Consider the following 9,101-nt stretch of genomic DNA (forward strand, 5'->3'; position numbering starts at 1 on the left):
CCGCGTCCCCCCGCCGCCGCCGCCGCCCGCCGCCGCGCGGGGCTCCGGGGCTGCGCTCCGGCCGCCGCCTGGCTCGCCGCGGCCGCCGAGGACCTGGTGGGGGGGTGGAGGAGACAGGACGTCAGGGCCCGCCTCAAAGTTGAGCCGAACTTTGCTGCGGGGGGCGCGCGAGGCGGCGACGCGTGTGCGCGGGGCGCGGGCTGCGGCGCTGACGGCGCAGCTCTGGGCGGTCTCCCCGGAGGCGGCGCCCCCCCTCCCTGCCCGCCCCGTCAGTGGCGGCTGCACGACCGCGCGCACCAGCGAATAATCGCCGCCCGTGACATCTCCGCTGACACCCTCCCGGCCCGCGGGTGGCGTGGGGTGGCGGGGGAGGGCGACCGGCCGGCACCGCAGTGGGCCGCGTGGACTCGCCGGCCCTGGCACTGCCCCCGGCGCCCGAGCCCCTTCCCCTGCCGGGTCCCTCCGGCCCCCGGGGAGGCGCGCAGTGTCACTCCGCAGGCCGGTGTGATCGTGCGTGCGCCCCTTCCCTAACCGGGATCCCCCGACCCCGGAGGGCGCAGTGCCCCAGCCTCGCCGCGTCGGTCGCCTCCGTCCCCACCCTCGCCAGCCCCGAGCGGCCCTAGGCCCCCCGCGCGTCGGGCGCGCTCGCCGCCGCCGGGGAACTTTGGCGCGCACGCCCCCACCCGGGCGGCGCCACCGACTCACCTGCCCCTCCGGCCGCTCCGCGTGCCCCGGACGCCGCCCTCCGGACGCCCCTGACCCCCGCCGCGGGTACGTCCTCGGGGCGTTCCCCCCTCCCCCGGGCAGTGTCCTTTGGCTCTACTGGGGTCCGGGGCGGCCGTGGGCGCCCCCGGCCCCCGCCGCCTCCTAGCTCGGGGCTGCGCGGGGCGGGGAGGGGTGGCCGGGGGCGGAGGGGTGAGGCTCGGGGCTCTCTCGCCCCCACCCCGTGCGTCCGCTTTATTTTATGATCATTGTGAGCGCGCTGTCGCCGCTCATACCCGCCACCGCGCCGCAGCCGCCTGGCGCGCCCCGCGCTGCCTCGCTCTGCTGCAGCATCGGAAAGGCAACCAGGTCAAACTTTGCAGAAACTCAGCCCCTGCGCCGACCTGGCCCCGCGTCCGCCGCAGCCGCGGCCGGAGCGCAGCGCACGCACGGACCGCCGCCCGCTCGCCGGCCCCGCGGGGATGCAGGTCCGCAGGCGGCGGCGGGCGGGCGCCGCCTCCTCCTCGCCGCCCGCCCAGCTCTCCACCCTCGCTCCCCGCACACAGCCCGCCCTCCCCCTGCTAACCCTCTCCCCGGCTCCCCTCCCCTCTCTCTCCTCCTGCAGCTTGTGGGGAGCTAAGCCTCTCCTTGCAGAAACGACATTTCCTTTCTGGCTAGCCCCAGGAATTCTGGGTAGTGTAGTTCGGCTTCTGTCGGGTCCAGGTGGGCTCCTCTGCCCTTGGAGCTGGGCAGCCTCCCTGGGGAGGAGGGTTGCAGCTCGTGGTATTCCTGGCCATGGTGGGGCCATGGCTGGGTGGGAACAGTACAGGGACCCTGGGAGGCCCCAGGGCTGGGAAGCTTAGGGGAGAAGTCCGGGGACAGGATTCCTAGGACCGAGCCTCTTGGCGCTCAGACAGGTGGTCAGGCCCGTTGGGCCCCTGCTGGGATAAAGTGCTTCATCATTTCCTCTGCCCTCAGCCACCCCTGGGGAGGGAGGTCTATTATGGGTGCTTCACAGAGCAGGAATTCAAAGCTGGGAGACCCCAGAGACTTGCCCGAGGCCCCACCCCAGCAGGTGTCCCAGCTGATACTGGGACCCCAGCCATCTGAGTGCCCAGGTTCAAGGGGGGGTTGACCCTGGAGAGTCCCGTGAACCTCTCTGAGCTGCTGCAAACCACCAGCCCCACCCCCACCTTGCAGTTTACTCCCCCAGGGAAAGGCCAGGTGGTTTGTGACATCAGAAAACCTGGCAGCCACTTAGAGCCGCACTCTGCCCCTGCCCTGCCCCCATGACTCTGACTTCCAAAGGTACCCACAGCCCACTGGGGAAGCAGGCCCTTCCGGCCAGTGTCCCGTTAGAACATTTTGAGTGCCCGTGAGGGCAGGAGCTGGAGAGGGAGGGTTCCGGCCCCTCTGAGGTCTCTTCTTTGAGGGATAATCAGCCGGGTAGAGGGACCATCGCATGCCAATGCCAGCTTAGGCCACAGGTGCCTTATTTCTAGTCCTGCACACTGAGAAGAAGGGAAGGTGGCCCTCATGACCTGTTTCCTGCTACAGAGGAGCAGCCCAGACAGCACAGGTCTCCCAAAGACCCCGTGTAAATGTCCAGTTTGATGAAGAAGACTTCCCTGGCCCCATAACCCAAGGTGGCCTCTCCCTGCTGTGACATCATGGCTCCCCCAAAGCATTCTGCTCTTCTGGAACTCACCAGGGCCTGCGACACCACCTTTGCCCTCAGATAACTGTTATAATGTTCAGTTTCTATATAGGTAAGATGTTAACGTGTGGGGATGTCTGTCTCATCTCCCAACCCCCATCACCCCCAGTGCCTGGAACAGAGCAACCCCCACCGGCCAGGGTGTTCCCTGAAGTCACAGATGCCATCCTGGCGACAAGGACACAGTCGCTTGCTCTGTGAACTCATGCCAGGCTGCACATTTTTCTCATTTGATGTGAAAAGGACAGAGGCCAGAGCCTTAACCTTGTCACTGAATAGCCACACCCCTAGAGATGGTGCTGCCTGAATGACCCCTGACACCTGAAGGTGGGCTATACAGACAGACCCAGGGATCTGGGGACAGGACCTTTTCAGAGTCTGGATCCCCAGCCACATCTGGCCAAAGCCCTCTCTCCGTTCCTTCCTCCAGGGGCGCTGCCCTTGCTAGCTGCGGCCAACCCCTCTGAATGGGATGGAACTGTCCCCTAGTAACCCCTGTCCCTAGTGAGTCCCACTGGAAAGGGTGCTCAGGTGCCCCCAGGGTGAGGACTCTTGCAAAACAGAAGCCCCCTCCCACTTAACCTCAGCCCCGTAGATGCCTCCCTGCACGGCATACCCCGTGCAGTACCTTGTCCTGGGCTAGTTGAAGGCCAGTTTTGTGGACGGAGGGCTATGGCGGTGTCCGTGGGCCTGGTCACAGGCTCTGAGCTGAAGAGTGCTCCCCACAGGCCAGCCCTGACCAAGAGAGGGTCTCCGTAGCCTGGGCTCTTGCACGCGCCCTGTCCCAGTCCTGCTGGGCCAGTCAAGGCTCTGGCTGCTTCCCCAGCTCTTGGGCCCTGTTGGTCCTTCTACCTCCCAGCTCAGTCTTCCTCCCGCTCAGCATTTTCTGGAGCTCCGTGGGTGTCGGGCACAGGCCTACAGCTGCCTCAGCATCTGGGGAAGGCCCAGGATCCGTCCACACATGTATGAAGCGCAGAAGAGGACATCTGGTGGTAACACGCCCAACAGCATAGGGACACTCATAGTGTCCCCCGCAGACCTTTCCCCCTCCCCCAGATCTCAGTCTCCCTAGAACCCTCGGGAAAGTCACCAATGAATGAGAAAGAGGAGAGACTGGACAGCCCTAACCCCAGCCAAGAGATGAACTCCCCAGTGTGGCAACTTGGGGACTCAAAGTATGCTCAGTGGGAGGACAGCGTACCCTCCATTCTGGCCACATTGGCCCAGAGAGGTCACGGAGAACCATCCGTACAACAAAGCCGGGATCAGAACCACATGGCCCAGCCTGGCTGATTTTCACACGCAGCTCAAACAAGCTGAGAGTCCTTCAAGGTCTGCGGAGAGAGCTGGAGGCAGCTTCTCACCGAGCACCCCTGTAAGCCGTCGTACAGTTCCCCTCCAGGCCCACCACGGTCAGCCCACCAGCTGGCTTCTGTCACCGCGCCATTCTGTAGCCAAGACACTGAGGCCCGGGGAGGGTGGAGGTGTGGATTGCCCCCAGCAGCCCGGCTCTAAGACCCGGAGGCTGGCGATTCAAGGGAACAGGAGCTGTCCCTGGCATCCCGGATGTTGTCGGGACCTCGTTTTCATGGCCTTCGGAGCTGGTCTCCAGGCTCCCTCTCCCTCATCAGCCAACCTGCATCTCAAGGCCGACACTGGTCCTTCAAGAGATCATGGCCTCCAAGGGTGCGGTCATCATAGGACTAGAAAGACATTTCCCAGGAAGGAAAAGCTCTTGTTCTGCAGATGGAAATGTTAATGTTGGAATTCTGTTGCCCCGGGAAACAAGGTTCTCTCCTTAACTGTTTGGGACCAGACTGGAAGCCAGTGGTAAGTCTTGGAATGTCCACTCAGGAAACAGTGGGCAGGACCGAAAGCCATCGGGAGGCCAGGAGGTGGAGCCCACTGCAGGGCCCACCTGACATCACTGATGCGCCCCATCTCTGCGGGGAGCAGGAATGGGATCTCAGAGAGGGCCGATCCACGGCCTCCCCTACAGATGGGGAACACGGGCCCCGCGAGGCCATCCAGAGAGGGCCCCCTCGTTAGAACCTAGGGCATTCTCTGTGAAGAGACAGTGACGTGGGGTGGGAAACGTCTGGGAGGCATAAGACCAACTGCTTTGGGGGGCTGCAGGTCTGGAAGCAAAGGCCTTTCTGGCCACAAATTCAGAACCAATTGCTTCCAAGGTACGTCAGGCTCGGGACTTCTCAGCTGGACCCTCCGCCATCCGCACATGCCTGCCTTCACCAGTATCGACTGGACTCCTGCCTTCACCAGTATCGACTGGACCCCTGCGCTTGGCTGGGCGTTCAGGGGTTGCTGGGGACACGGGCAGGGCCAGGACAGACAGCAGGCGTGGTCCCCACGGCACTTAGGTCCCATGGGTCAGAGAGATGCCAGGGTAAATCCAGGAATGATGGATGGAGGTATGAATTAACATGAATAATATATAAATACAAATTCATACTTGAAATGTTTACGAGTGAGTATCGATTGCTATAAGTGAGATATATCGAGTGAATTGTTTTGATTTGTGGGTGTCCGGTGTTGAGCTTGGGGCAGGGAGAGTGAAGAAAGCACTTCCAGGAGGGGGAAGCAGGGGTGCGATGGTGTGTGTAGTAAGCGTGGTAGGGGAGGTTAGAGTGTGTGAGTGTACGTGTGAGCGTGATGGTGTGGGTGTGTGTATGTGGGACAGTTGTGTGTGTGTGTGTGATGAACGTTAAGTGCTGTGTGGTGTGGGTCTGGAGCAAGCGTGTGTTCACGTATGACAGTGTGTGCGCCTTGTGTGAGGGTATGTCTGTAGGAGCATGTGGGTGTCGGAGCGTGCTGGTCCCCATGTGTGTCCCTGGGCCTGTGCGTGTGTCTATGAGCTTGGGTCTTGTGTCCTCTGTCCCCCAGGATTTGCGGATGCGCGCGTGCTGGTGAGTGGAGCTGAGCATATTTTTGAACGTGAGTGTATGTAAGAGTGCGTGTGTGTGCAGGGCGGGGTGTGGAATGTTCTTTCCGGGGGGGGGGGGGCGGTAACCTGCGGGATGGAGATTCCACTGGCCACAGGGAGGTCACCGGAGGGTGGCTGGGGCTGCTTCTCCCAGCCTGGCTCCCAGGGAGGCCGCCCTCTGGGGGTCCCGGGTAGGGACTCTCCCCACCGCCGCCGCTCTGGTCCGGCCTCCCCAGCGGAGCCTTCAGAGCCACAGTTCTGGCACCAAAAGGGGCCTGCCCTCCCGCACAATCGCGCCCCAGCTGGGGAGCGGCGGCTCCGCGGCGCCCCAAGGTCAGGGAGCGGCCGGAGCGCGCACAGACCCCGGGCCCCGCACCCGGCAGTGCGCCGTCGCGCCCCACGGCCTCTGCGGGCGTGGGGGTCCCGGGTGCGGGTGCCGCTCCGCGGGTCCCCGCGCCCCCTGCCCTGCCGCCCGGAGGCGTCGGCGGCGGGCGGGGTGCGGCCGGGATCGGTGCGGCACTGGGAGTTCTCCAAGGTGCTAAAATAAACCCGCGAAGGATCAGGTTTCCGACCGAAATAACCCGGGACTGGCCTTGGAAATGCGAACTGCGAAAGCGATCCGGGGAGGGGGAGGCGGTGGTGAAAAACGCTGTTCCAGGGCTGCCTCCCCCTCCGGGCCAGGGCCCCGCCGCTGCCCCTCCCTCCTGTCCCCTCTGGCTGTGCGAGGCGTCCCTCCTGCCGGGCGGGGTGGACCTTCTCCCCCCGCCCCCCCCCGCGCCCCCCGCCCCAGACCTCTCCCCCTTCCCTCCTGGGGTCGTCACCCCAAATAACCCGCCTCCTTTGGTCATCTGTCTTTGATGGTGAGGCTTGTGGTACATTAGAGTCCGGCCTGCGGAAACACCGGAGTCATGGCCTCCTACTGTGCGCCAGGCCTGTCTGGGCCCCCTGGGCACATACCTGACCACATAGAGGACAGTCCCTGCCCCCTGGGCTGACACTGCTGGGAGAAAAGGAGCCATAAACACACAGAGTAAGTGTTATGGCCACGGGCAGAGGAGAAGAGCAGCGGAGGGTAAGGGGTCCTGGGGTGCCCTCTGGCTGACTGGATGACCCAGATAGAACCCCTTCACCTCTGAGTTTTGATGTTCCCATTGGGTGAGGACGACTCAAAGCCCGTCAAGTTACTGTGACAGTTCGGGGACACACTTGGCTTGAGTAGGCACAGAGCAAGTATTAGGTGCCAGCTAATATTACCCACGCTGCGTCGTCGTAAACAGTAGTAGCAGATCTCTCTCAAACATTTCAACACAACAGGTCGCAGGTGTCTAGGCCCCACAGTCCAAGTCTGAGTCCTGCAGTGCCCCTTCCCCGCTGTGGGCCCTGGCAAGTCACTTCGGCCTCTCAGCACAGGACAGGGCTAGAACAGGAAGGTTGTGTGCACCACGGGTCAGGTAGGGTAGTGGCTCCAGGCAGGTCGGTAGTCTGCAGGCTTGGCACCTCCGCGGGTCACCTTTGCGCTTCCTACTGGTCCTTGCCTGAGGCCTGGTGCCTGGCAGTCCTCCAGAAGTGTTCCAAGAGTAGACGAGTGCATCAGTGAGTGCCAAGCCCTCGGGGAATGGAGAAGCTGGGGGACCCCTGGCCGGAAGGAGAGCCTGCAGCCTTGGAGTTGCGGGGACCAGACATCCCTGACCTTCACCGGCTCTGTGGCCTCACAGGTGATGCCGCCACCCTAGCTGCCCTTCCTCATCTCTAACATGGGAAGAGAGTGCTTGGACTTTCCCTGTTGCCCTGTCGATGCCTGGAAGCATCTATAATCCATGTTTTCCCGGGTCTGGGCACTGCAGTACATCACTCAGGCCGGCCCATCAGACCCACACGGATGCAGCTGAGCCCATGCGGTCTTTCGCACTCGCCGCCTGAACCACATGTTGGCAGTTCACTTCAATGCGTGCAGTGTGTGTGTGTGTGTGTGTGTGTGTGTGTAAGGGAGGCCGCGGCGGAATAGATGTGTATGGTCATGACATGGAAACAGGCTACATGTCCAACAGTAAGAGGTTCCTCACAGAAGGTATGGCCCATCCACACGCCGAAATGCCAAGCAGCCTTTGGAAAATGGCAGGTTGTCATGGAAACATGGCCACGTTTATATTACGTGAAAACATATAGGTTGTTTTTTTAAAGGGCATATACTTCAGCTCAGGTCATGATCCCAGCATCCTGGGATCGAGTCCCACATCGGGCTCCTTGCTCAGCAGGGAGCCTGCTTCTCCCTCTGTCTCTGCCTGTCTTTCTGTCTGCCTGTGCTTGCTCTCTCTCCCTCTCTCTCTCTGATAAATAAATTAAAAAAAAAAAAAAAAAGGGACGTCTGGGTGGCTCAGTTGGTTAAAGGGCATATAAAAAAAATAAAAAATAAAAAAAAGGGGATATAAAACAACCATGTTTTATATGTGCATTTGTGTACATAATGATACAGTTTGTTTGATGTATATTCTTGCTGAGAAATATATATATTCTGGCTGATTATTAAAGTAATACTTGGTTTTGTGAAATAGTACAATAATTGGAAATGAGACAAGTGAGAATCCTTTGTAACCTGATGACCGTCATGTTAACAGTGGTGGTCTCCAGGCAGCAGGATTGTACCTATATCATCTGTGGTTATTTATTTTTAAGATTTTATTTATTTGAGAGAGAAAGAGAGAACATGAGAGGGGGATGGGTCAGAGGGAGAAGCAGACTCCCCGCCAAGCAGGGAGTCTGATGCGGGACTCGATCCTGGGACTCCAGAGTCGTGACCTCAGCGGGAGGCAGTGGCTTAACCAACTGAGCCGCCCAGGCGCCCCTCATCTGTATTTACTGAATTCATTTCGGTAAGCATGCAATCTCTTGAGAATAAGAAAAAAAAAACTAAGGGTACTGATAAAAATAAACTGTTTTACAAACTGGCTAGTTATTTCGCGGGTGTGTGTCCTGTCTCCGAAACTGGGCTTCATGAGGAGCTCAGTGAAAGCATCGATTGAATGAAGAGTGGATTCTGAGTGCCCTTGAGCAGTGGGACTGTGTGGTCTATGATGAGGCCTCAAAAAGGGGTGAAGCCTGCTTCTCAGCTGAGAACGTGAACAGGTCACTCTCCCCCTACGGGGGGGAGGCGCCGTTCCCAGGCTGAGCGAGTCCCTCGCCCTGTCCTTCCACCAGGCCCCAGGACGGCGAGCAGAGACCAAGAGGGCTCACAAGGCTCATTTGTGGTCACTAAACTGGGGGTGGCTGAGCCATGGTTTGAACCTGAGGTGGTCTCACTCCAGAGCCCACTCTTAAACCATTCCCAGGCCAGAGCCCAGCTGGACTTCATGGACCCCCCCCCGGCCCCCCTCATAGAGCCCACTGTGGCCCTCAGAGCCTGCTGGCAGCTCTGACCAGACTGAAATGCTGACATAGACCTCGGGGTATTAATAGCCCCAGTCTGGGCTGGGCTCCTCTTCCCCTCCAGAGGTCAGCTGAGGTCAGGGGCCCCACCGAGGGAGAGTGAGATGCGCTCCTCCCTGGTGGAGAACTGAGCGAGCACACCCAGGTCCCTGCTGTCTAAGGGATCTTTGTCTGGAGGTCCTTGTGTTCCCTCCCAGGCACAGCTGGGGAGTTGAGCCTTCCCTCCTTTAGGCTTCTTGGCTGGAGGCCTTCATACCTCTGAGCCTCAACATTGTCATCTCTAAAATGGGGGAGGTACCACATCTTCACGAAAGGTTG

At 60.5% G+C, this 9,101-nt stretch overlaps 1 long non-coding RNA gene across 1 annotated transcript; it reads left to right on the forward strand.

Annotated features, from left to right (window-relative positions):
• The first annotated feature begins 1,255 nt into the window (after positions 1 to 1,255).
• On the forward strand, positions 1,256 to 4,895 carry LOC123392790. The gene is made up of 2 exons (XR_006607457.1): positions 1,256 to 4,249; positions 4,609 to 4,895. It is a non-coding gene; the product is annotated as an uncharacterized LOC123392790 (long non-coding RNA).
• Positions 4,896 to 9,101: the final 4,206 nt, after the last annotated feature.

The sequence above is a fragment of the Mustela putorius genome, unplaced genomic scaffold, assembly GCF_011764305.1.
Source record: "Mustela putorius furo isolate JIRA1106 unplaced genomic scaffold, ASM1176430v1.1 tig00000596_pilon_pilon_pilon, whole genome shotgun sequence".
In the NCBI taxonomy this organism is placed as follows: domain Eukaryota; kingdom Metazoa; phylum Chordata; class Mammalia; order Carnivora; family Mustelidae; genus Mustela; species Mustela putorius.